We start from the raw sequence: 11,714 nt of genomic DNA, 5'->3' as shown, positions 1-11,714 counted from the left end.
CTTTATTTGATGGTGAGATATATCCTCTTGAGCCGATTTCAAAAGTGTGAAAGTTCAAAATATGGTTTGTAGTTTCTTGTCTTCTACTTTGCAATTCAGCGCCTGTCTGTAGACATAGTTTACAGAGATCTGATGCAGATTTTCCCCATTGTAGAAGGTTAGTTTGCAGGCAGGGTGTCCAAACAGGAATTGAGTAGGAATTTCAGTGTACCTTTCTTCAGATTGAACATTAAAGATTTCCAGATCATGTCAGATTTGTCAAGCATTGCCAGGCAGAGAAAATGTCCTTGTTTTATGAGTGTTTCTGTATGTTCTCTCCAGAAAGTTTCGTTTTCAAAAGATACTTTTTCACTGACATTAGTTTTCATTTTTTTTATAGTTTGGAAGCTTGGTCATCCCACTCAGGCATTTCTGCTTGACCATAGTTCTCTAATTTGGCTTGTTGAAACATTTTTTTTTAAAGACCGGGTCAACTTTGAAGTTTCGCAATTTCTTCGGTTTCAAGTTTACCGCACCAACTTTTTGTAGCCTAAGACATTTTAGTTTAGTTTTTAAGAAGTAATTCAGGGAATATTAGTCCAAAACTAACACTTGGCACATTTCTAACACTATTAAAAATGGGCCAAATCTGCAAAGTTGCTTTTTTTAAGATTATATCTTTCATCCAAACCTAGTGGAACAAAATTTATTAAAAAAATTGCTGAAACTACATATTAAAAAAATAATGTAAATTTAAACTAATAATAAGGCATAAGACTTGGTTTTGATACTTGATTTCATTTTCGAACATATCCCTATTTTGAAACAATTCAGCTTATGTCGCGTTTTCGAAACATATCAGCTGGTTTTGTGACAATTACCCAAAATGACATAAATTTCAATTTTAAAGCATTTACGTAAAAAACAAGATTTTTTGATATGGTAAAACATAAACAATTAGAAAATAAAATCATACTTTTCTTTCATACTTTAAAAATCATTAAAGCATTGAGAAAACAAAATATTTTTATTTTTTTTCTTTCAATATGGATTTATTTAGAAATGCAGGAAACTTTTTAAAATGTTTAAAATGTTTAAAATGCTTGAAAATAAACCATCTAGATATATTCTCTTATTCAATAGATTAAATGAGAAAAATTAGATCTAGAAATAAGTCAACATTTAATTTAGTCTTCATAAGATAATTTTGGTTTTCGGTGATTTATTTTGTAAGTTATGAAAGTGAGTTTTGTTTTGAATTGCGGATTATACTCATGGGAAAGTGGGGTTTTGTCTCGAAAACGCGATAATGTTTCAATTTCATGATATGTTCGAAATTGGAAAACCTAAAATTGTCTTGAAAACGGTCAAGAGCTTTAATATAAAGAGAGCTTCTATTAAAATGTTAGTATTAGTTTTTATTATTAACTTTTACTCCGATAAGCGCTTGGATCCCAAAAACCCAATTTGTGCCCATTTCTAACACTCAGTGTTAGATATGGGCCAAGTGTTAGTTTTGGAACTAATGTCTCCTTTAATTATTGAAATTCAAACCGATTATTGCGTTTTGGATAATGTTAGGTACTTTCCCAACTTACATTACCCAAGCGGCAACTTCCCAATGGTATTTAACCAAATGGCAACTTCCCAAATGTGCAATTCTCAAGCGGCAACTTCCAAACAATTTCCTAGCCGCAGCGCTTGGTCTTCTAGTCTGTTCTAGCCGCAGCGCTCAGCCCCCTAGCCTATCCAAAGCCGCAACCCTCGGTCCCTTTGCAGCCTGCGGCACCTCAGTAGGCCTAACCTTTGTGAAGTTGCCACTTGGGAATCTGCACATTTGGAAATTGTCACTTGTGAAGTTGCCCTAGGGAAAATGCCTGTGGGAAAGTGCATAACACTGTGGAATCTACTCCCGTCTCTCAGAAAACTTTTAAGTAATAATTAAAGGAAAAACATGTTTCACGGTCAAAAGTTGGAAAACAAAAAATTTTTCTTAAAGGGACTGTTGATGTATTTTTAAGTAACTCTCCATTTAAAGAGTTACTTACCCGATTCACAACAGTACTATTTGAGATTTTAGAATGTTGAGTTTCTTTTTGTATTGTTACAAATTTTATTTCCAAATAAACCCAAATTGCCAAGAATGTTTTCATCTCAGTTTTTCAGGTGTATGAAAGCCATAGAGAATAGAATATATATTAGAGGGGAATTTACTAGAAAAAAGTGTAAACGGCCATTTTGTTGTACTGTTTCCATACTGCAGGTGTACTTCACATATTTATGCTACATAACCTTTTGGTCCCTGGAATATCATTTTATAGAAAATCTAAAATTATTGTTAAAAGAAAACCAAATTATGAAATAGGCTGGTTTCATAATTGACCAATGATCATTTCACATAGACTCTATGCCTTCAACTTTATAAACGATGATTTTCCGTTATAACTACAAATCAAATGATGTTTTTTATTCACCTAATTCATTATAAAGTTTATTTAACAGTTTAAAAAATTCGAAATTGAAATGAATAGTCTAGGGAACATACTGTATTAATGTACTCTACTGCATATAATTTGTGAACATTTACATGATTTGTACACTTTGAACTCTCTTTCAGGCTGAAAGGGGCTGAAAAAATTTATACCGAGAGATTCTTTAAATTCTCCTTGAATATATATTCTATTCTCTATGATGAAAGCACATTTTAGAATGCTCAGTGACACAAAATGCAACCTTTGTCATTTAATTACTATCAAATATCATAGACGGCATTTAATTATTCAGTATAAGTTATTGTATACGCGGTAATTGTACGTCAGACAAAAATTTCTTATACAAATGGAGTACCATTTGCAAAGTATGTTTAATCATATGGTAGGGCGGGCCGCGTCAAGATTGGGTTTATTTCAATATTTCGCCGGTATACTGCGAAAAAAAGATGTTCACGCACTCACGCTAAAATCGATTAATATTTTACCAATTACTCTGTAGAACTCACGTGGATTTAACGGTTCTGTCAATATATCAGAAAGCTGTGGCTTTCGAACACAATTTGAACCATTATACATAATATTTTAGCCTTTTTTCTGAAATACTTTTTTGTCGGCATGTACACTTAGAATAAAAAGTATAATATAAACAGATCCGTAAGTTTAAAGATTGTTGAAGTATAGGCCAAAACACGTTTGATTTCAAAGAAATGAAACCGAATGCTTCTCACTCTGGTTAGTCCGGGGTGAACTTAATCTAAAAATAAAAGCTGCATGTTTGAGAAGGAATTCATAAAGCTACTAAAAAGTGATATGGTGAGGCAACAAAACCTAAGCCCAAGGCGTTGCGACACTTTAAAGTCAAGGCTGTCGAAAAATTTAATGAATAATTTTCATAGTTTTCTAGATATCCGGGCGCATCCGATCAAAGTGATTAAATACTAAAGTTAGTACAAAAGAAACTGGACTCCCTTTGTTTACAAACACAGACTTAGAAATTGTATTTAACTTAGATATAAACTAACGTAAATTAAGATTTCAGAAGTGAATTTTAACCATTTTACTGCACAATAAATAATTTCACAGTACAATAATGCCTGCATGCATAATCTGTAAAAGGAATGCACAATTTGTAATACCGAAAAATGAAGATCTTCGAAATATATATTTTGGTCTTCACTTTTGTATTTTGACGGATTTAAGAGTGGTTGAGAACTAGACATGGCTTTAAAGATATCAAGAGTGGCGTATTCAGGTTTTTTTTTCCCAGGAAGGGCTTACATTTCTTTTTCTTTTTAGGGGGAGGGGGCAAAACCCCTCCTAAAAGCATATAATTCACTGATCCAGGAGGGGGATGAGCCCCTATAGCCCCCTCTGAATACGCCTCTGGATAATAATATAGATGTGTTTAAAAAATTTACAAACATATTTCGGAATGAAGTGAGATTTGAAAGAACAAAACTAGACAGTTTCAAAGATAAATTTCTATAAAATTAGAAGTGCCAGGCAAAATCAATGAATAGATTAAGCGACTATATAGTATTAACATATAAACTACATGCAAACACACAAAACTATTTTATTTTCAATTATGAAAATTTCGAATTTCTATCTGAAGACGACATTTATATGGGTCTTTAGTCTTTTTTTTCTAGTCTTTACTTTCCAAAAGAAATCTTTTCATGCAATTATTTCCAAACCAAATAAAACATTATGGCCCAACCTGTCATTGTTGCCTTAGTCTGTTCCACTTTAGTATTTATTCACTTTGGTATCCGACTGGGATTTCCATGTATCTAGTTTGCATTGTCTCATGTAACTATAGATTAATAACAATACAGATAGAACACTTTTCAAGATTTAGGGTTTTTTTCTTTCACAATAACCCTGAGACGGTATGGCCCAAAGGAGTTTCGCGCACGCTCTCTTTGTGTCTTGTAATTCAACGCATGCCATGAGAGTAACTCCTTTGGGCCTCTGCCTCAGGGTTATTGTGAACGAAATACTTCTAAATCTTGTGTTCTTTCTGTACTGTTATTAATCTATGCAGGTAACATAGGAAAGTTGGCCTTCAGAATAAAAGTTACACAACGAAAATAATGCGAACAAAATATTTAATAGTATTTTTAAAGTAAAGTAGAAATTATAAATACAATTAGCTTGGGAACCCTGGTTTGGCTGTAAATGTAAATCTAAACGTATTTCCACTTTTTAGCTGATTGATAGAGCTACCCGTGTTACAACAAGAAAATCTAGTCTTTGTCTTAAAGGGGCTGTAAAAGAAAAATGAAAGGGGGTATAGGATGAAACCTGAGAATCTTAGGCATTGAACGATACCTATAAGACATCTATCTGATGTTCCTGTCTCGAGAAATTGATATAAAATTGTGTCAAATTTATACGAAAATTCATATATATATACAATTTTGTACAAAAGTTGTGTATTAAACAGATCATATTCAACAAATACACAACCAATCTGAAAACGACGATATCCCACAGGAGCCTGAGAATCTCGGGTTTGCTCCTATCATAATTTTTTAATTTTTATTTTGCATTTTTAATAGATATCATTTATAATATAATTACATATAGTCCGTATAGTCCGTATTACGTCACCAGAACTTCGCCAATGCCAGTGCAGTATCATTGTCACGTGATGCAGACGGAAATCATGTGACCAGTATTCTGCACTGCCATTGGCTTTTGTTCTATAAGTGACGTAATACGGACTATACGGATATGTTTTTGAACTAATATAGAATCTCCACTCAAATCGTATATTTATAATTTTTAAAACATTTTTAGTGTACACAGGGGTAAGACACCTTTACTTATTTTTACAGAAATATTTATGACGTTTTTTAAGATGTAAACTATAATCTTTCATAAAATAAATTGTCATATTTTCGAGGAAAAATAGCTTTTAAAGCTTAGAAAACTGGAAGGATCGATGAATGAATTGCTATTAGTAACATTTGAACACTGAACTGAAGGGGGAAACAATGTATTATTCTTCTTTGGTTGAAAAACGAGGCACATGGAGATGGTTAAGGGTACAGAGAATAATGATCCCTAGAGTGAATTGATATTTGTCAAATTGTACAGCTAGAGAATACAATTGGAAATATAATACTAGAACTTAAGGGGGGAAGCATAATTTATTTTAAAAATCAAGATTTTGATTTTACTTTCTTAAAAATTCCACAATTCACGATAAAATAATTCTTTTAAACCATTATATAAAAACGGTGCAGTGCAAAGGCCCCCCACTAGATCAGTAAAATCTGTTTTTTTTGGGGGGTTTTCAAACCCTAACGGTAATTGATCCCCCCCCCTTTCTAGGAAGAATTTGTTCCCCCCCCCCCCCGGGACAAATCCCTGTGTACGCCCTTGTTGCAGGTAAATGAAAAATTTGCAATTTTCCTACAAATTTATTAATGTTTTTTAACTTTTAAAGGTAAAGGCAATGAACACTTTTTTTAATAAATTATTTTTAGCAAGGACCGGGGTTGGGGTCTTTTCATGGTGTGGGTACAAAACGCCCAATATGTTACAAAGCGCCCGAAACAAGAAAAGGCCCAATGCAACAAGAAGCCCGATTACAAAACGCCCAATGTTATAAAACGCCCAATGCAATGGTATGACAGGCGATTATATCAATACGATAAAGAGAATTTGGATTTTAGTTTTTGTTTATAACAAGCTGAACTATTTTGTTTCTAACAAGCTGAACTATTTTGTTTCTAACAAGCTCAACTATTTTGTTTCTAACAAGCTGAACTATTTTGTTTCAAGCTCAACTATTTTGTTTCTAACAAGCTGAACTATTTTGTTTCTAACAAGCTCAACTATTTTTGGTTCAGTTGAACAATTACAAGAAAATTGTGAAATGTGCATATTATTATTACTATTAATATTATGTGTATCAGGTTCAGGGTTAGGGTATGTTAAGACAGTTTTCGAACCGAGCGCTGCGGCTAGGACAAGCTAGTGGGTCGAGCGCTGCGGCTAGGACAATCTAGTGGGTCAAGCGCTGCGGCTAGGACAAGCTAGTGGGTCGAGCGCTGCGGCTAGGACAAGCTAGTGGGTCGAGCGCTGCGGCTAGGACAAGCTAGTGGGTCGAGCGCTGCGGCTGGAAGTTCAAATACATTTTATTTAAACTTTTATGTCAAAGAGAACACTTGGCGCCTTCAGTTTTCAAGTTACATCTTAAAGAGTTATGAAAAGAAATATCTTCACTTTGATTTGTGAATTCTAAAAATAGTTTTTCTTGTCTACAGCAATTGCTAAACACTGGAGAAATGACTGTTGGCATGACAAACTTTTAAGAAAAATATTACAACAATGAAACTGTCTTAACCTAACCTAACCCTGAAATAATACACACACCTTCTAACTCCCAAAATTAAATTTTTTTATTTCGATTTTTTTAGGATTTTTTATAGATTTCGGAATTTGGGCGTTTTCTTTTGATTTGGGCCTTTTGTTGTAATGGGCGTTTTGTAACATTGGGCGTTTTGTTATTGGGGATTTGGTTGCATTTGTCAATTTTTTGCATTGGGCGTTTTGTTTTTGACCGTTTTTCACGGTAATTAAAAGTGTTTAATTCTGATAATTCCCACGTGTTATCCTGCAGTAGAAATGCGCAAGTCACTATGGCATTTAAATCACGATTAAAAATTATAAGTTATAAAAATTATAAACATTGATTACAATTCATAATTGAACAGGCAAAGCTTTTAAGGGTATCGTTGTGAATCGGACATTGCTCTCTTTGTATGGAGGGTCTCTTGAAATTGTGCTTACAGTAATTACAAAGAGAATAGAATATATATTAGAGTGGAATTTACTAGAAAAAAGTGTAAAACGGCCAATTTGTTGTACTGTTTACATACTGCAGGTACTTCACATATTTATGCAATATAACCTTTTGGGCCCTGGAACATCATTTTATAGAAAATCTAAAATTAATGTTAAAAGAAACCCAAATTATGAAATAGGCTGGTTTCATAATTGATCATTTCACATAGACTCTATGCCTTTCACATTGCAAACGATGATTTTCCGTTATAACTATAAATCAAATGATGTTTTTATTCACCTAATTCATTTTCTAAAGTTTATTTAACAGCTTTAAAAAATTCGAAATTGAAATGGATAGCCTAGGGAGCATACTGTATTCATGTACTCTACTGCATATAATTTGTGAACATTTACATGATTTGTACACTTTGAACTCCCTTTCAGGCTGAAAGTACACAAACTCAAATTTTCTAATCCCTATTTCTTTAAAACCTGATGGTGTAAACCTTTGATATTTATGTGGTGTAAAATTAGGTTTTTTTGGTCGTAACAGAATTCAAAGTTTGAAATATTAAAGATCTACGACATCGAGGGTTGCACGGATATAGTGATTATAATTTTGAGTTTGTGGCAAAAACTCATTTTCTTCGCATCTGTACTATATAGTTAGCCAACAAATATAATGTTCTAAACCAATCAAAGCATGAAAGATATAAAGCTTTTTAATATAGATAAAAAACTAATCAATATTTTGTTCAAAAAAGGGATTTTTAGGGGTTACACAAAATCTTCTGGGGGGTGCACAAAAATAAATCAACATTTATTCAATTATTTTTTTTAACTTCCCACTACCCTCCCTACCACACTTTAAAAACAAGAAATCAACATTTATTCAATTATTTTTTTTTCCATTTCCCACTACACCCACTACTACACACTTTTTGAAATCAATATATCAACATTTATTTCTTTTTTTTTTCAATTTCCCACTACAAACTTTTTAAAATCAACGTGGTGGAGACCACATTTTCAAAAGCTCATAAGATGATCAATATTTATTTTCTGTACTATCAACTGAATCTTGATAGCTTTCAGGCGCGCCACTAGACATTTGTTATGGGGGGGGGGGCAGCATGGAAATATTTGTTTTTGCCCCCCCTTAACATTTTTTGGGGGACTGCAAAGAAAGTTTATTGCAGTTGCGTATACTCTGCGTACATATTGAAACCAGTTCTCTCTGGGCGGAATTTGTAAACAAGAATAGATGCATCAGTGTTCGTTTAGTATCCGCGAGGAGGAATCAAAAACATAAAATTTTGATAATTCACATAATAGTTTCCTATGACCAGAATATTTCATTGATTTTTTATGTGAAAGATGGATCCCATGTCAGGCTTCGATATCCGACTTGTGTTTACACTACCGCCCAGAGGACCCAGAGACAGTACACTGCAGTACAAAAGATGCACGCACCTCTGAAATAACTTTCCTTGCATTTTAACTTTGTCAATTAGCATCTACATATATACTTACGTCATAAATCATCAGAATATCATAATAAATATCTCTACTTTTGGAATTAGGAATGCAACGTAATAAAGCCAATTCTACACTTTAAATATTTCCTTAATTATTTTCAAATATTTATAATTATTAAAAACAAGAAAGTATTTATTTCAGCCACGAAATTAATAAGAACCATTTTTTTTACTTAACTGAGAAGGAAAGTTACACAAATCGTTTCAAAATCTGTATTATAGGGCTCCTTATTCCAATAATTGAGGTATTAGTTGGGCTCCTTATTCCAATAATCTAGGTATTAGTTGGGCTCCTTATTCCAATAATCTAGGTATTAGTTGGGCTCCTTATTCCAATAATTGAGGTATTAGTTGGGCTCCTTATTCCAATAATCTAGGTATTAGTTGAGCTCCTTATTCCAATAATCAAGGCATTAGTTGGGCTCCTTATTCCAATAATCTAAGTATCTTAGTTGGGCTCCTTATTCCAATAATCTAGGTATTAGTTGAGCTCCTTATTCCAATAATCAAGGCATTAGTTGGGCTCCTTATTCCAATAATCTAAGTATCAGTTGGGCTCCTTATTCTAATAATCTAGGTATTAGTTGGGCTCCTTATTCCAATAATCTAGGTATTAGTTGAGCTCCTTATTCCAATAATCTAGATATTAGTGGGGCTCCTTATTCCAATAATCTAGGTATTTTTCGCGAAAATTTTTGACCTTTTGTTCAAAATCGTATTTTTTCGAAAAAATTGTTAACAATCTAGTCTTGCGAAATTTTAACCTTATTTTATGAAATTTTTGATAAAACATTAAAAACTTTTGAATTTTTGTCGAAACTTTTGTTTTATAACTGCTTAATTGAAGTCAAAGTTGACAACTAGATTTGCTAATTTTAACATCCATTACACATCAGTCGTTGCAGGAATATTTAAATAAAATTTAACGCTCAGTGATTATTTACCAAAGATTCACATCAAACATGATACTCAGTCATTTTTAAATTGTCATGTTCATTTGAACACCCTTTAATAGATGAACAGTATTTACACATACGAACAATCTACAGGGTGTCCCAATAAACATGGGAATTCAGTGACGAATTCGATATAGTCTTTATAAATAATTCTTAGATTTAGAATAGTGATCCCTACTGAGAAAGTTGTAATTTGTAATAGTTTCGGCTGCTATGTTCACATTTTGTTTGTTTATGATTTAACTGCATACCGACGGTTGGTTGTACTTAGTAAAACAAGAAAATTACAGTCTACAAACAGAGTAAAATTGTCCGTCTTCACTGTTCATCTTGCGGAGACATTATAGACACATCTTTACAGTCTTTTACCCTTTTCATAAAATAAACTCTAGCAAACATAATAATATTATGGCTTTTGAAATTAGGTATTACAATGCTAATTCATAACTAAGACGATATCCAATTCGTCACTGAATTCCCATGTTTTTGGGACACCCTGTACATAATTCGTCTTCATAGTATTATGAACTCACTTGTCTCTTGAAGATCTGTTTTTTTTATCACAATTTGACCAATTAAACATAACTTTTACCCTTTTTTGTCAGCTTATGTTTTAAATGAAAAAACGCCCTAATCCCTTTTATAGTAATATACGTTAATATTAACAACAATTGATTATCACCTGCACAGTATACTGCGCAATATAGGACAATATTAGTCTAAATATTGAATATTTATTTTGATTTCTAATAACCAAATTTTTCACAGATATTTACAGCTTCACATACTTTTAGGCCATCAGATTTGATTAGACTCCCGAGAAGAGTACACTAAAACTTGTCATTCCTTTATTTATCTATTAATAAACTAAAATCTAAACATGAAATATTCAAAGCACAAAATGCAAGGACTAATTTTTGGTTCAAGAATAATACATCTACAATTTGGTTAACGAGTCATTGACCAATGCAATTGTTTTGAAGATAAACGCCGAAATTTTATAAGTGGTCTCTAATTCTCTATAAACTGTCATGTTTTGTGGAACACTCAGGTATATTGCAGGGTTACCAACAAAGAATAATACTTCAGAGACGACTATACATAATTTATACTACCCATTCTCTGCAACTTAAATGGTTTCTTTCGTTGCAATGTAAATAAATAGGCAAGACACTATTCAAGACATAAGCGTGTAGTCTTTCTTATTTTTGGGGTTCCGGTCGTCTTTACAGACTCATCCTTTCTGGGAAAACCTGTCTGATAAGACTAAGAAATAATAATGCAAGTGGAGTGCATGGAACAAAATTCAAGTACCTTTGAAATTACTATGAGTCAATTGAACCGGGATAAAAAAGCAGGGCGTGTAGACGCATAAGCTTGAAAACGTAAGAGGAGGCACGGAGACGACTTCGCGGGGCTCATGGCGTCCACGGACTCCCTCCATTGACAAGTGCTTGATTCCTCTGTTTTAGAATGCTTCCGGTACGACCTCTGACATGAGATATCATAGAGTAAATAATCTAATCCGTAGGACTGGACAACGTTATAGAAAACTCCATGATCCCGGGATAACAACACAAATGTTATAGATAACTCCCGGGATTAACAACACAAATGTTATAGATAACTCCATGATCCCGGGATTAACAACACAAATGTTATAGATAACTCCGTAATCCCGGGATTAACAACGCAAATGTTATAGATAACTCCGTAATCCCGGGATTAACAACAGAAATGTTATAGATAACTCCATAATCCCGGGATTAACAACAGAAATGTTATAGATAACTCCATAATCCCGGGATTAACGAAAAAAATGTTATAGATAACTCCATAATCCCGGGATTAACAACGCAAATGTGATAACTCCATAATCCCGGGATTAACAACAGACATGTTGTAGATAACTCCATAATCCCGGGATTAACAAAACAAATGATATA

The sequence above is a fragment of the Eurytemora carolleeae genome, unplaced genomic scaffold (assembly GCF_000591075.1).
Source record: "Eurytemora carolleeae unplaced genomic scaffold, Eaff_2.0 scaffold300, whole genome shotgun sequence".
In the NCBI taxonomy this organism is placed as follows: Eukaryota; Metazoa; Arthropoda; class Copepoda; order Calanoida; family Temoridae; genus Eurytemora; species Eurytemora carolleeae.
This window is presented reverse-complemented; position numbering follows the sequence as displayed.